Source organism: Dasypus novemcinctus, chromosome 18, assembly GCF_030445035.2.
Source record: "Dasypus novemcinctus isolate mDasNov1 chromosome 18, mDasNov1.1.hap2, whole genome shotgun sequence".
NCBI classification, from domain to species: domain Eukaryota; kingdom Metazoa; phylum Chordata; class Mammalia; order Cingulata; family Dasypodidae; genus Dasypus; species Dasypus novemcinctus.
This window is the reverse complement of record NC_080690.1, coordinates 38410748-38427229: the sequence shown is the minus strand read 5'-3', so window position 1 is coordinate 38427229 and position 16482 is coordinate 38410748. Positions and strand designations below refer to the sequence as shown.

Below are 16482 nucleotides of genomic sequence, written 5' to 3'. Positions count from 1 at the left end.
ACTAGGCTCCATAAAAATTGCAACTTTACCACCCCCAATTGTTCAGGCCCCTAGGGCCTATATAAGTCTAAGGGAACTCAATTTTGAAATTTCATGGGCCTATTGGGAAAAATAGGGCTATTGAGAGAGGCTTTATTTCTACTGGACTTAAGCTGGTGGGATGTAGGCTAAGAAACTGGAGACTACCACCTAAAGATTAAAAAGACTATGAAGGCACATCCCACTGGTCACAGCCTGACACACCATACAGTCCCCAGTCTCCCACAGCCATCTTCCCCAGGCATGGCACAGAGCCTCACTGCACCATGGTAGCAACATACCATAGCACCCTTGACTTCATGCCAAAGCTGATGGCAAGACTATCCCAAAAGGCTTCCAATCCATTTTCCAGGAGCAGGGAATGATGGCATACTTCTGGCAGGACCATAGCTATTTAGCAATGTACATGAACAAAAGTGGTAGCTTTGCCAATTTCAGAATTTACCCACATGGTTGGTGTTGCTGGACCTTCAGAGTTTGACAGTGATGCACAAGGCAAAGAAGAAATTGACAATCTTTTGAATAAAGTAGAAGAAAGATTGAAAGAATTGAGTCAGGACAGTACTGGGAAGGTGAAGTAATTACCACTCATAGTTTGAGGAAGGGCCATTGACATGAACTGGTCCACTGCTGATGGGTGACTGGTTGCATATGATATAGATGAAGTAGAATATGATGACTTACTTATTAGAACATTAAAATTCTACACTCAAAGCCATTTGGGAATATTTTCATCCTCAATGGGGACATTAATTTGGCAGAGAGTGACTTGACAAATACCCAGGCCATCATGGGCAGTGGGAAAGAAGATTACATTGGCAAAGATGTACTGAATCTGAGAGGAAGAGATGGGGGCATCTTATGTGAAATAGTCAAACTGAAGCCAAAGATGGTTACTATGGTAGAGATTGACCAAATGGTAATCGACAGGTATAAGAAATACATGTGAAAAACTTGTGGTGACATCTTAGATGCTCTTAAAGGAGAATGCTATCAGGTTCTGAGAGAAGACTGTACTCTAGTACTGAAGAATTATGCCAAAGAAGGGAGGATGTTTGAGTATGTGATAATTGATTACACAACTGTTCCAAAATCCATGTCTCCAGGAGATTTCCACATAGAGTCTCTCAGACTGATTCTTGACCTTTCAAAGAAAGTATTGAAACAGGATGGGAAATATTTTACACAGGGGAACTATACCAATTTGACGGTTGCCCTTTCACTCCATGATGAACAGCTTAGGCACCTGCATGGTCCCATGGAATTTTTGAAGGATATCACCTATTTCCCACCATACTTGGACTTGTGGATATTTTATACTGTTTGATAGACAGCTAATCTTTGAAGATTAATATCATTTAATTATGTGTTCTGCAAATAGCCATCCTGACCTTTAAATGCTGTATTTTTTATTTCTTACATTGTATCATTTATCACCAACTTATCTGTTATCTTTTTATGTATATTTACAATTTCTTCAATATGTTCTCCCAGTGTCTTCTTAATATCCTTAGTTTCTTCCTTCACTTCGTTAAGTTTATTCATGATATTTGTTTGGACATCTCTGATTTGTTGTTCCATGTTCAGCATCTCCTCCTGTTTTTTCAGTTTGTTTGTTGGACTGGGTCATATCTTCCTGTTTCTTAGTATGGCTTGTAATTTTTTGTTGGTATCCTGACATCTGTTTATCTTGTGGGGTTTATTCAGTTGGTTAGCTTCTCTTTCTACTCAAGGGTTTTATTTTGTTGTTGTTTTTGTGTGTGTGGTAAGATTTTACTTTGATACCTCATTCCATATCCTTGCTGTTATCTATGTTCCCTTGGAAAAAAAATTAGGACCAGAGAAAAGGAAAGAGATAAGAAGAGAAAAAAAAATAATAGTAGTAATAATTTTTAAAAGGTAGAAAAGGAGCCATACAAGACCTAGGAAAATAAATAACGAATATGAGTAAAAATATGTAAGATGTACAGAGGAATAAGAATAAAAAAGGGGAATAGAAAAAATGAAATGAGAAACAAAATAGAGAAAAATATATAGAATGAATTAAAAGGCTGGAATGATGAGAAGAGAGGAAATGAAAAAAGAAAAAGAATAAAAAGAGTGAGTGAGAGAAATAAAATAATTGAAGACCAAACAAAAAGAGGCGGAATGAAAGAAAAACAGAAGATTAGAAATGAAGGAAAGGAAAGAAGTATTGTAGGTAGAAAAACTCAGTAAAAATAAAACAAGGAGGGGAAATGCAGCAAACAAGAAACAGAAAAGCAGCAACTAAAAAACAAAACAAAACAAAACAAACAAGGAAAAACAGCCTTCCCTTTTTGGCACCTAAGGAGCACCTCAGGCTGCCAGTGTTCATCAATCACCCTGCAGCCTGCCCTCTGCAGGTGATGTACCAGGTTTTTTTTGTTTTTTTTTGTTTTTTTTTTTTCTTTTTTTTTTTTATTGACTTTGTAATAATATTACATTAAAAATATATATGTGAGGTCCCATTCAACCCCACCCCCCCACCCCACCTCTCCCCCCCCCCCCCCCAGCAACACTCATTCCCATCATCATGACACATCCATTGGATTTGGTAAGTACATCTTTGGGCACCTCTGCACCTCATAGTCAATGGTCCACATCATGGCCCATACTCTCCTCCATTCCATCCAGTGGGCCCTGTGAGGATTTACAATGTCCAGTGATTGCCTCTGAAGCGCCATCCAGGGCAGCTCCATGTCCCAAAGACGCCTCCACCTCTCATTTCTTCCTGCCTTTCCCCATACCCATCAGCCACCATGTCCACTTTTCCCAATCCAATGCCACTTCTTCTATGTGGACATTGGATTGGTTGTGTCCATTGCATCTCTATGTCACGAGGAGGCTCAGATTCCACATGGATGCTGGATGCAATCCTCCCACTTTCAGTTGTAATCACTCTAGGCTCCATGGTGTGGTGGTTGTCCTTCTTCAACTCCATCTTAGCTGAGTGTGGATGTACCAGGTTTTAACAAGTAAAATAAGGAAAGGGAAAAAAGGGAACCTTAAAAAAAAAATCCAAATTCAAGAAAGCCTAAAACAAAAAGAATGTCTATATGTTCCCTGTCTTAAGATATCAGCTGGATGCCTGATAACTTGGTGAATCACTGTCTTGATCAATTCTCTAAGGAGACCCAGGAAATCAAACCAGAGACCTCATATATGCAAGGTGGGAATTCCTCTGCTAAGCTAAGTCTTCATCTTACTTTAATTAGGCTTCAGAAAGCTATCAACCCCCTTTCCCCTAGGTGTTTTAGACTTCTACAATTTACTAGAGTCCTGTTGATTAGGCGCCTGTCCCTGCCCCCTCTCTAATCTAGTTCCTCTCTCCCCGGGGGGCTGGGTGTAGCAGCCTGCCTGAGAAGATCCCCCCTCCCCTCTCCCTGTCATGTAGGGGTCCCTTCTGAAATTCAAAGGGGACTCAGCTGGCCAAACACACCACAAAGAAACCACACTCCACCCTCTGTCAGAACTCTCTTCCTCCCAGGGAAAGCCCCCCCCCCCCCAAGTCCATTGGCAGCAGCAAGCCAAGGGCTCCATGGGGGCTACTTGTCCTGAGGGTGGGGCATATGCACTGTTTCCAGCCACAAGGGCGCACAACTCATGGTTTTGCTTTGGCTTCTTTACCTTTCCAGTACCCTCCGAGATGACTCAGAGCACCTTCTCATTCTATATATATCCAAAGCAGCTCCTTTAGATAGGTCCCTTCCTTCTCTCTGCTTTCTTAGTGAGACAGTCAGACTCTACCTACAGACTTCCGCACCATTTTCCTGGACTTATATGCTGAGCTAGTTAGGCAATTGATTGTGAAGTCCTTTAAAGCTGTTTGTTTTTCAATTATTTTAATTTAGCAAAGCACATGGAAAATGTATATTTTGATGAGCTAGTATGTTATTTTTTTGAAAATCATCTAAAGGATGATTAGGAAATCCAATGAAGGCTGTTGAATGCATTGAACCCCTAGAGTGTAATTTTTGTTACTTTTTATTTCTGTGTGGGCTTTTTTGTTTTGGTTTCAGTAAACCTTCAATTTGGATGTTTGGAAGAAGAAACATCATTGTTTTGTTCCTGAGGGAAGTTTTTGATAGTGTTTCTTGTTTAAAAGATTGACTTAGATATTAAATTTTGGTGAATATAAGAGAATTTTAAAAAATGAACAGCACCACTTCCATTAAAAATACAAAAGAGGAAAAAAGACTATGAAGTCATTTGGCTTGTCTATGCAGTAAACATAATGGTTTGATGCATAAATGTCCAGCTCAACTAGCAGACTTAGGGTACAGCGTGAAAACTAAGGACAACTGTTTTAAGAAAAAAATGAAAAATATTAAAAAGTAACATATAGGTCGAAGAAAACCCTGAGTATATCTCTCATAAGGATATTTCAAATATTTAATAATTAAGGTATATAACAGCAGTTAGATCAATGCTTGGCATGTTGTGAGTGCTCACTAAATGGAGGCAATGTTGGATAATTGACAATGTCCACGTCTTCTACTTCTTTTTTATCTCTCATAGGACTAAGATTGTGGTAAGTGCTTAATAAGTGTATCAGATAAATCAATGTGTCAGAAATGACTAGATCAAACCCTGCTAACTCAGTTTCCTGTCCCATCACAATACTCATTTTAATGTAAAGATTTGAGCTGGCTGACCAATTGCATTCTCAGCATTGGCCATCACACAATACAACATCACTGTCCCTTCTACCTCTGCTTCTCTAGGGATTTCTGTAGCAAAAGCAATTTCCCATTATCTGGGCGAAACCCAGATAATTGCACAGAATAAAAACTCTTTACCCATAATGATGAGGAGACTCTTCCCTTCCTCCTCCAGTCTACAGGTTTTTTATTGCCACTTTTTGAAGATACCTCTCAGTAGGACCTGAATTCAAAGAATGAAAGTTGTGGGGCATGGAGAGTGAATTGTCTTATGACACTGGTATCAATATTATATTCATGCACTTCTGCTATGTTTTTCAAACTAGTTAAATGGAGAGGAAGGCAGACAGATTAACAGTACTCTGCACTCACATATACAGTAGGAACAGTCCCTGCCAAATTGATGGAATCTCAAGCAGAGAGGGAGCTCAGAGATGAGTTTATCTGTGGGCAACCATTTAGAAAGATCTTCTCTTACTCTAAACCCTACTTGTCAATATCATTGAAATAATAACCTAAAATTCACCTCTGCTATCTAGTTAGATCTTTTCATTCCACTTTGGTGACAGGTATTAGTAATTGTAAATATCATTTGTATTTTTATCACTGATCCTTGAGATATCATGGAATTTCTTTTTCCTCTACACTAACCTCCTATTGATCTATTTTGTGAAGTGCAACAGCTTACTTAATCCTATTCCTATTCCATTCTATCATGATTTTGTTACTCTAGAGAAGTACTTCTCAATAGGGTAGTAAAGTGTTGCCCCCCAGGGAACATTTGGCAATATCTGGAAATATTTTTTATTGCCATGACTGAGAAGGTAATGTTTCTATTGGGTTCTTTGGATACAGTTCAGGGATGCTGCTAAACATCCAGCAATGCACAAGATACTCCTCCCAGGTCCCAGCAGAGAAGTAAAAATGTCAATAGTGTCAAAGTTACAAAACCCTGCCCAAGAGGCTATAAAGTAATATTAAATATATTTTCAAAATACCCCTGCTGCTAGAGTTCCATTTTTGGTCTCTCTTCCATCAATTAAATATATCCACACAAATTTGGCAAGCAAAAGTGAGATCCATGGGGTGTAAGTTGTAAAATCCTCCTGAAAACTCATTGGGAGAGATATTTAGTTCTCTGCTGAAGTTGTGATTCTTGTCTCTAACTTTCAAGGGTCAAGCATCAGGTAGTGGCCACAAGGTTTCTTCTAGTACTATCCCACATGTGATTGGATTGTTCTCTTAGCCTTATTTAATTCAGACTTATAGCATGCAATCTTGTTTACTTGACCCTCCTAGAAATTCTTCTAAGTGACTTAAAAACCTAAAACAAATCATTTTCTGTTTAAACTATCTAGTGCAGATTATTTTGTATGTAATTAATATCTGAGTGATATAGCAAATTATGATAAGCAATCAATCTTCAAGACAATAGGAATACAGGATTGATTATAGACCTTGTTGAATTTGAAATCAATTAGATCCAGTTAGCGTTTGAAGATGTAACTTCTCTACAGTGTTAGAGGACTGAGTGGCTGCAGCTATAGACTGTTTCAAGGCACAGGAATGAAAAGATGTGAAGTGGATTGGTGTCGGTGGATTAAATATGCTCACAAATTCTTAATCACGCCTCTCTGTTTCCCCTTCTCTTTAACCTGGAATGGCCCTGTTACTTGATACAATGACTACAGTGTAACAAAATTATTTCTATATAATCTCAGAGGTCAGGCTATAAAATCCACAATGTCTGCCTTTGCCTCTTGGAACATTCCCTTTTGGAATCCAGTTGCCATGCTCTGAAAAACCCCATGCATGTGGAGAGCCTATGAGGTGTAGAATCTAGGTATCCTTAGCCAGTAATCCCAGCTGAGCCTTTAAGCAACAGCCAGCATCAACTCCCAGACATTTTGGTTAGCTATACTGGATGCCCCAACCTCTGTTGACGCTCAAGGTGAATTCAGTCCCAGAAATCATCTCTAATTCCAGTAATAGAATTGTGGGAGATAATAACTGGTTCTTGTTTTAAGCCACTAACCTAAAAGAATCTTGTATATTTGTAGCCACAGAGCTGTCTACCCAAAATATAACATACCAAGTCTAATTATATGGGTTGCTCGCAATTTTACATAGATTGAATAAGCAGTATAATTTGATCTTGAACAAACAGTATCATATGATCTCTTGTATACTAGCTAGAGAACTGATTGAAATGTACAGAATAAGAATGGTGATATTTGGGAGGATTTGAAGGATTCTGAAGACCGCTAAACTCCCAAATCTGAGTTCTATTGCCAACATAAGTGGCCCCTCTTTCCCTGCCTGATGAAGCTGGCCCACCCTGCTAGAACAAGTTATAACAATCTCATCTAAGGAAGTTACCCTAACAGGAATAGTTATTCTCTAGCCTCAATGTCCTACCTCCTATAGCCCCCAGGTCTAAACCTAGAATCAGATTTCAACATGCCCTGGAGCATCAGCTATAGCGTAAAATCTGAAAAGAGAAGATACACCCAATAAACTGCAAGATTTTGCTAAATTAAGTTAGAAAAGCATGGGAAATATATGTCCAAAGATCATAGCTCAAAGAGGCTGTAACATAATTTTGAATGAGGCTAAATTTACTGGTATAGCTTTATTTCCTAGATTCTGAAATCAGCTTAGTGTGGTTCTAATTGGCTGATAGAAATCTTTTTCTCAGTGGGGACCAACTATAAATAATGTTTATATTCATGTAATCCTTTGGTTTAAAATGGTAGGAAGACTCCAATGGTGTAGGGAGAAGGAATGTTGAAGTAAATATTTTATATTCGGTATCTTCACTCAACCTTGCAAGGGGCCAGAAAACATTCCCTTTATTGAAGCATGGAGAAGTATTGAGGAAAAGAGCAGCAGATTCCTTGAAACATACTTTAGTGGCTATACTCCGTAAATTAGAAGTGAAGATGCAAGGAGTTGTCATTGAAATGGGCTTCCTGATTTCAATGGGGAAATTAGATCCCAGAATGATGCAAACACCAGAACAAAGGGGCACAATTTCCACAAAAAGCAGCACAGTTTAATCCTTTGGACACAGTTTAATCCTAGCAGTGACTCATTGATCCTGGGGTCCTTTGGACATCAAATAAATGAATAGCTCAGTAAAGTCTGACTTGATTTACCTAAACAAAAAACTTTAGATTTTGTAAATAGAAGCTTTACTTGATTCAGTCTGATAGAGCAGCATGGTTCTGACAAAATTCTGAGAACTGAATTTGTTTACAGAAAAAAAGAATCCCTTGAATAAAAGAGAATTTCAGCACATTTGAGGAAGGATCCTACAATAATAGTACAAGTGGATGTTGCAAATCTTCTTCCTAGTGCTCTCCAAAGGAAACTGGGAAAAAGGAAGCTCTATAGACCTTTGTCACATCATTGGACTAAATTACTCTAAATTCGCACTAATTTCTGGGGACTCGTAACACAATTGTGGAATAACAGCTAGAGTGGAGATGATAGAATTTAAGCCTGAGCCATTTCACAGTGGGTTCAGTAGATCAATGCAACCATCTTGGTTATTTCCCCATTCCTGGGTTCATAGCAGCAATGGATATTCTCTGAACAACCTGGTCTGTTAAGTGAGAGGTCTTATGAGAGAATGATAAAATGGAAAACCCTAGAGTTGGCTTCCATACAAAAATAATAAAACTAAAACAATACTGATCCTTGGGATAATGCAAAGATTAGTGCCACCAGCTATGTCTTGAAAGATCAATCCTATCACATACCCATTGAACTTGCCTGTTTAATCTGTACAGAAGATAGATGGATCTTGGAGAAATAACAGTGGATTATTTTAAGCTTAATCAGGTGTTGAATTCAATTGCAACTACTGTTCCAGGTATAGTCTATTTAGTAGAGCAAATCAATACTGCTCTTGGCGCCTAGTGTGCAGATATTGACCTATGTAATGTATTTTTCTCTATCCCAATTAGCAGAAAATACCATAAGTGTTATTAAGTAATCCATAAGGATGTCAACTTGGGAATCTAGAGCAAGAGAAGGCTCTCCAGATGGTTCACTTCACCTAGTTGGTCTTTATGATTCCACAGATACAATGATGTTTGATTTGGGGTTGATCCAGATTCTGTATGGGATTTGATGCAAGATATACTAGGAGAATCACAGGTGAAGCCCTTAGGAATTGGTAACAATGCCATGCTCTTTTCAGAAAGTAGCTCTTCTCATTTTAGGAAATAACTGTTTCTCGAAGTGCCAAGAAACCCACAAACTGAGCTGACAATCACAAACTGGATATTGTCCCATCCACCAAGTCATAGCACTCCATCCTCAAGCAGAGGTGGCCTTGCATAGATCCTTAAAACTTAAGTAATTTGTTCACTTACTCCTGTCACCTTGTAGTTCTGTGCCTATGGGGAGTCCCTGTGATCTGTCAGCTGAGGAGAAAAATCAATCCTGATTTATGGTGCCAATGAGAAACAGATTACTGTGCCATTTCAGCCCCACTCAAGAATGGTCTTGAAGGACAATGGAGAAAGAGAGAGTTTTCCAATATGTAGAATTTTAAGCATTCAGCCTCATGATGCAAGCTCCATTTTTCAGGAGAGGAGAGAAAGCTTGATAGATATAGCTTTACCAATTTATAGACAAGACCTTAGGGTTTAGCCAAATAATCTAGCATTTATAAACAATAAGATAAGAGGATTAGTAATAAAAAGGTTTTTAAAGAAAGAAGCGCATCTCTAAATGGACCCAGAGTATGGGTAATTGTGTCCCGTATGTATGTTCAACAAATAGCCCCGTTGCGTAGAAGCTTCTCAGTGATCATGTGGACAAATCATGACCCCTGGAAATGTCTGTGAGGCTCTTGCCAGAATCTCTGTTGAATAGAATCATAGACAATGTAGGCATGGTTGCCTTGTCTGAGAGGCCAGTATGTCATCTGGTGACAATTGGTTTCATTTGACCATATCCTTCATGAGGGCATAGAAATCTGCCCTTGCTAGAATAGATGCTTATTCTATATGGTGTTTTTGTTCTTTGTTCATTATATCTTTATAAGCCCCACCAAGCATAGAATTACTAAATGCTCTGTTCACTTAGTATCACACACACACTGCCTTTTAATTTTACAGCAAAAGCATTAAAGCAATATCTAATGCCCAGGGCATTTACTAGTATTTCTATATACTCCATCTCCCAATAGTTGTCTTATATAATAAGGAAATAACCTACAGAAGAACCAGGTATGATGTCCACTGTTCGAGGCAACATCTTGAGAGATTTGATGACTCTTCTACAGCATGTCATATATGTTCTAAACAAACCAGGGACAAATGCTGTGCCATTTCTCTCATAGCCAGAACACATGGGAGCAAGAAACCATGGGTGAGAGTAGCTTTACCCACTATCATACCTAATGAATAACTTGGAAAAGACTTCCTTTATGCTTCCACAACTCTGGACTTTGTGGCTAAGAGGCCCTAATAGTCAGGGGGAGATGATTTCTCCTACAGTGGATGACAACTGTTGCATTGATTATGAAGGGGAGACTTCCCACTGGCCACTTCATGCTTCTCAGAATAAAAACTGTGGGCTAGGGAAGCAGCTGTGGCTCAATCGATTGGACTCCCATCTACCATATGGGAGGCCCTGGGTTTGCATCCCAGGGCCTCCTTGTGAAGGCAAGCTGGCCCATGCCCATGGAGAGCTGGTGCAGCAAGATGATGCAACAAAGGGAGACAAGCAGACACAGAAGAACGCGCAGCCAGTGGACAGAGAGAGCAGACAGCAAGCAAGCCGCAAGGAAGGGAGAATAAATAAGTTTTTTTAAAAAATTCTACCTGGATAAAATCTATGCTCCACAGAAGAGAAAGTAAACAAAATAAATATAATTTAAAAATAAAATTTTAAAAAACTGTAGGCTAGTGTATTCAGCCTTGATTATGAAGGAGAAAGATGGCCTTTTACCCCACAACCAGGACCTGGGAAACAATCAGGTTAACACAGAATGTTCATGAATAGTCTTCCTACCTATATCCATGGGCGTGAGGAAAACTAAAAGGGGAACCCAAAAGTTCCTACTGCTGCCATGCACCATGACAAAAAGTAATGGAAGATAGTAGAAACACCAAATTCGTGATACCACCAAGGCTCAAATCCTCATAAAGGAATGAACCACCAGATAAACCCCAACAGCTATTTAGCAGGGTAGAGAACTTCTCCCAGTGTGTAATATTCAAGCCTTGTCTCCCAGGTCTTAAATAAGCTACACATTATTATATATTAATATTTTGGAGTGAATTCTGTTGTCTGCAACTAAATCAATAAATGATCGATATATAATGAAAGGTAAACAGTCAAACAGAAACTTTTAGCTTAACTATCTCCTTCTCTGTAAAGGCTTATCTCCTCTTCTTTCCACTCCATCAAATTTTAGGTGTTCCTTGTATCTTTTCTTATACGTATTCATTTTCCTCACCATGGTATTTCATGCTGTATCTCAACTATCTCATTCTCCCCCATAGGCTGGAATTATTCTGATAACAGCCTACTATAATTTAACCCATACTGTGGAAAGAACACATTTGATTATCCTGTCCTCTGTCACTCCCAGTCTATGTGGGTTAGGCATGTGATCCAAACCTGGCTAGCCAGCATATTCTATGTTCTTGGCAACTGTCAGAAGTGGAATGACATCCAAAGGAAGACCAATGAGAGTGTGCTTAGGACTTTTTATTTCAAACTATTATGAACAAGGTACTCCTGCACTGGATGACAGAATATAACCTGGGCTGTCTGAGGCCATATTAGGATCACTTGAGGAGAAACTGACTGAGAATGAAGACAACACACAGCAAAATTCAAAGATGGAAAAAGAGAGATCAATTCTAATGCCCCTATTTGACCACATGATCAAAAAAATCAAACGGTACAAAGAAATTGTAAATATCATCTGGAATCCCACCATTAAGAGATAATCACAGCTGACATTTTTATGATCATTCTTTCATAATATACACATATAATTTTTCATAAATGGGATCATATTATATATGTAATTTTATTGTAACATTTTTCATTTTATTCTATAATTTTATTTTGTTTATATCTCCCTTCCCCTCCTTTTCTCTCACTTTTCATTCTCTCATCCACCTCCTGACACCTGTTTTTGTTTCCATACATCTCTCCATGGTCAAACAAATATATATTTATGCATCAATATACATATTTAGAGTTATATTGTTCTTGTTGTGATAAAAATAATACCATTCTCTATACCTACCTCTTAACTAGCTTTTCTCATTGAACAAGGCATAGAACTCTTGCCAAGTTAAATGATACTAATTGAACTCATTATTTTTATCAATTGCAAAATATTAGATAGTGTGGATGTATCACATTTCATTCAGCCCTTCCTTCATTACTTGTCATTCCATTTTCTTTATTTTCTTTCTTTTTCTCACATTACAAACTATGCTGGAATAAAGATATCATTATATACTGGTGTCTTTTCTTTTTTTTTCAATAGTCCAGATTCTCAGGAATAGGATTGCAGGGTCAAAAGATCTATGTGTTTCACTTTAAAGGATATTTCTAGGTTGTTTTCCAAAAGGCCGAAACAACTTCTGTCTCCATCAGCAATGAGTAAGTATGCCCTTATCCTTGAAGTATTTACCAGCATGGATCATAATGCACTTAAAATGTTTGCCTTACATATTTACTTGGAATTTTTCCTCATTTGTAGTGATGTTAAGCATCTTTTCATATGCTTATTGTCCATTTGGATTATCTCTTCTCTAAATAGACTATTCATATTTTTTGCTATTGAGATGCCTTTTTTCTTATTAATTTGACAAAGACAAGCACCAACCTGCAAAGTCACAAAGTAAATACTATTTTAGAAAAAGCTGGAATATATTATGTCAAACATAGGTTTAATATCTATAATACTCTAAGAGGATCTTTATGATTTCAAATTTTTACCATCAGACAATGGAACATGGTATGGGGAAGCATGAGAGGCCCGTTGATTTGTTCAGAAGTCTACTTCTGACTACTTCCAGCAACATGACTGAGAAGAACATGGAGCCCAAAAGGCCCAATGGAGAAAAAAAAGTTTTGTTCATTCTGAAAAAGAGAATATAATGGAAAATGTGACCCGAAAATGATGACAAGGCTGCAGCTTTAAATAGTAATGAGTCAAAGCTGCCCAGCTCAGAGTCAAGGGCGGGAGTGACTCAGAGCCTGATAAAGGTCACCATCCACCCTCTTGTTCTGTGCCTCCCCTGCTGCTCACTACTTTTAACCACAGTGGGGGTGTCTCATCACCCACACTAAGCAGAGGCCCAGATTTGAACTCATTTGTTCTTCCACACCTTTGTGATCCATGCAGCTGGCAAGAAGATAAGAGTCACAGGAGAAGGGGGTTTGCAATAACTCTGAGGGCCAGGCCCATTCCCTCCTAGAGCTGCCAAGACTAGGTCAATGCCAGTCTGCCTTGCATGGTTGAAATTGCCATAACAACATGCTGCTCTTAAATATGAAGATGACGACCTTTTACTGATCCACCTCCAATAGTGTGGTTAGATTAGATTCCTGCAAATATGATAGGTTATTGAGATGTATTCAAACATTAGATATGGCAGGAACCTAGAAACCAGCCAGGTAAAAACATAGCATGTTCGTGAACACTCTTCCTGCCTGTATCTATATAAGACATCACTAGCCAGTCACAGGACTCTTTCCTTCTGAGTCTGAACATGGTTTCAAAATTCTCTCCTCCATGGTGCTCCAAAATATGAATCAAAGTTGGCTATGAGATGGCATGATTTGCCATCCCTGACCACTATCTTTATTTAGAAATGATGAAGATGAGGTCCAAAAGGGGAAATAATCTCTCCAATAGCACAAACAAGTAAGCAGCAGAGCCAGAGAAGATGAGGCAGGGAAAGGCTTGGAAAGAGAAAAGAAATTCACATCATTGAGTGCATTTGCACCACGGTATTTAAGGCATTCTGCTTGTAGCTTTGCCCATGTTATCTAGGGACAGAACCCAGATCTTCTGACTGTGCTGCAATTCTTACTTCGTTGTGCGGTGTCTGTTCTGGCCAAGAGCACAGGTATGCAAGACAAAATGGGAAGATCCTAGTTCCAACTGTGGCTGTGGACTGAGCAGTGCTAACCAGGCCAGAGGTGTAGTCTGATGAATGCCACAACCTTGACATCTGTACCCTGATGCTTTAATAAGCCACTTCCATTTTAGCATTATGACTTTGAACTCATATCCACAAAGAATAGCACTATTAAAGGCAGCTGCCGTGATTTCTCAGGTGATAATCTGAGCTTAATATGTGAGAACAATTAGCATGGCACTAAGAAAACTTGCTCCAGGACCACATGCTGTATCAATGGAGAGAATTACGCTTTCCCACTTTGACCAAACACTATACTTTGTCACAAAAGAAACCAAGTAAAGAAATGAGCAGCTCAGGACAACCTATGTCCTCTACTAGACACCACTAATCCCATCACTTCTCATAGATACTGGGCAAGATTATGGCACAGGTGGAAATGACATCATTGCCACTGATGATGATATTAGAGTTACTTAACTAATAGACACTATACTCCTTCACTGTTCTATAGCATTTAATCAAAATTTAATCTTCTGGAATCTCAGAGAGAAAGAAGATTGGGGGAAACAAATTTAGTAGCACATATTCAGTAAATACATTTTCATATACTATGACCTGGCTGTTGAAGACAGATAGACATGGGTTTATATATTGGCTCTGACAATTACGTGACCTTGGGTACAAGTTACTTAACTTCTCTTAGCTTCAGTATTTCTTCAACTATAAAAAAATATAGATAATAATGAGATGATGCAGGTAAAATACTTAGCACAGGGATTGGCACACAGTAAGCTTTCAATAAATGGTTAATATTATTCAATATTTTACTATAATGAGTAAAAAGTCATGAGCACTAATAATAATCCCTATTAAAGTAATAAAATAGTAGTAATAGTAATTGACATTCACTTATCTCCCTCATCCCACAGGATGCCCTCGCCATCCTTCCAGCTCATTCTTCTCACGCTCTCAAATCAGCCCCTTCACAGAAGTGCTTTGATTCACTCCATTTCTCAAGGACAAGCCATCCTCCTCCATCTACCCAGAAGATTCGCCTTCAGAGTCAAGCTGAATGTTGCTGTCTTCTGGAAAGCTCACTCTTACCCCCTAAAAACCATCCTTTGTCTCTGACCTTCTAAAACATGCACTTCCATGCTTCTGCCGTCAACATATACTTTTTACATGCCAGTCAACATATACTTTTTACATTGTACTAAGCTTTTTAATTATACTATCTCATATCACGTGGGATTGCAGTTGGATCTTTGCAACTGATGGTCTCTCAGTTGTTTCTCCCACCTCCAGAAACACCACATGATTGGACCCTCCCCATTTCTCAGGTTCCAGATCAAGTGTTACTTCCCATGAGCCACCTTTCCTTATTACTGTCTTCAAGTGGCATCCCCATTCGCCCAAACACACATCAGTTACTCTCCAATCAGTTTTCATTTATTTTTCTTTCCCTCCTATGGAAAAATAAATTCCACAGGGACAGAAATCTGGTTTGTTGTGTTCTTTGCTGTATCCTCAACACCTGGAACATTGTCCAGCACCTAATAGGTGCACAATAAATGTTTACCAGATGAATAAATGATTTTCCACCCCCATTTATATTATTAAATAGATGTTTCAGAGCAATACCTGCTAGAGCTCATATCTCTTTTACAGTCCCTTTACTATGCCTAAAGAGTGAAATAAAACAGCTGACAATACACAAATTCAATGGGAAGAAATATTAACGTGCGTACCTAGATTATAAGGTCCTTGGGGGTAGGGATTGTCTCTTTTTCATCATTGCACCCCCTGTAGGGCCTGGAAACACCATGAAATGCACATATATATGTATAAGAGCTTAGCTATATCAAACAGAATTGAACAGAAGAGCACAAACGTCTGCAGAAATGCTCAAATACACATGAGGTAACAATAAAACTGCAAACTCATACCCAGTTCCTCTGAAGCATTGGCTTGGGTATTAGGAAAGCACTCTATAATTAGACATTCTGTTCTTTTTATATTAGAGGAATGGGAAAGGAGTTCTTCCTTTCTGGGTGGCTGGGAAAGCAGAAAATAAACCACTGTCTGAAACAGAAATGAAGATGCTTTGATTCTTTCCATTTTATCACCACAACCCTGATTAAATGTCCCAGTCTGCATTTTCTCACTCTTAAATGGACCCTCTTTCTAGTAAAATCCCTGTCACATCTGACCAGGTGCCCTCTTCTCAATGGAAGTCCGGGCTCATTACAAAAGACAGGACACACTGAGTGCCTAGGAAACATCATGTAGCAGCTGTGGTTAATGACCCTCTTCTCCTTAACTCGTATATTAAGGAGGAAGAGCACAGTGGCTAGCATTTATTGAGTGCCTATTATGTGGTCAATAATACGTTAAGTGTGTCATACATTATGCAGTGTAGCTCTTACAAAAATCCAGCAGGCAGCTATTATTATTGTTATTTTACATTTTTTTTTTTAAAAAAAACCTTGGCATGGTGAAATCTGAATGCAATCTATAGTTTGGGCTGATAGTGTTGTACTAATGCCAATTCCCTGGTATTAATCACGTCCCACTGTATGTAAGAAGATATCATTGGGGGAAACTGGGTGAAGGGTGTGGAACTCTCT

General features: G+C 38.7%; 1 pseudogene; it reads left to right on the top strand.

Moving 5' to 3' along the window:
• The first annotated feature begins 305 nt into the window (after positions 1 to 305).
• Positions 306 to 1366, top strand: LOC101427829 (spermine synthase pseudogene; annotated as a pseudogene).
• The last annotated feature ends 15116 nt before the right edge of the window (positions 1367 to 16482 follow it).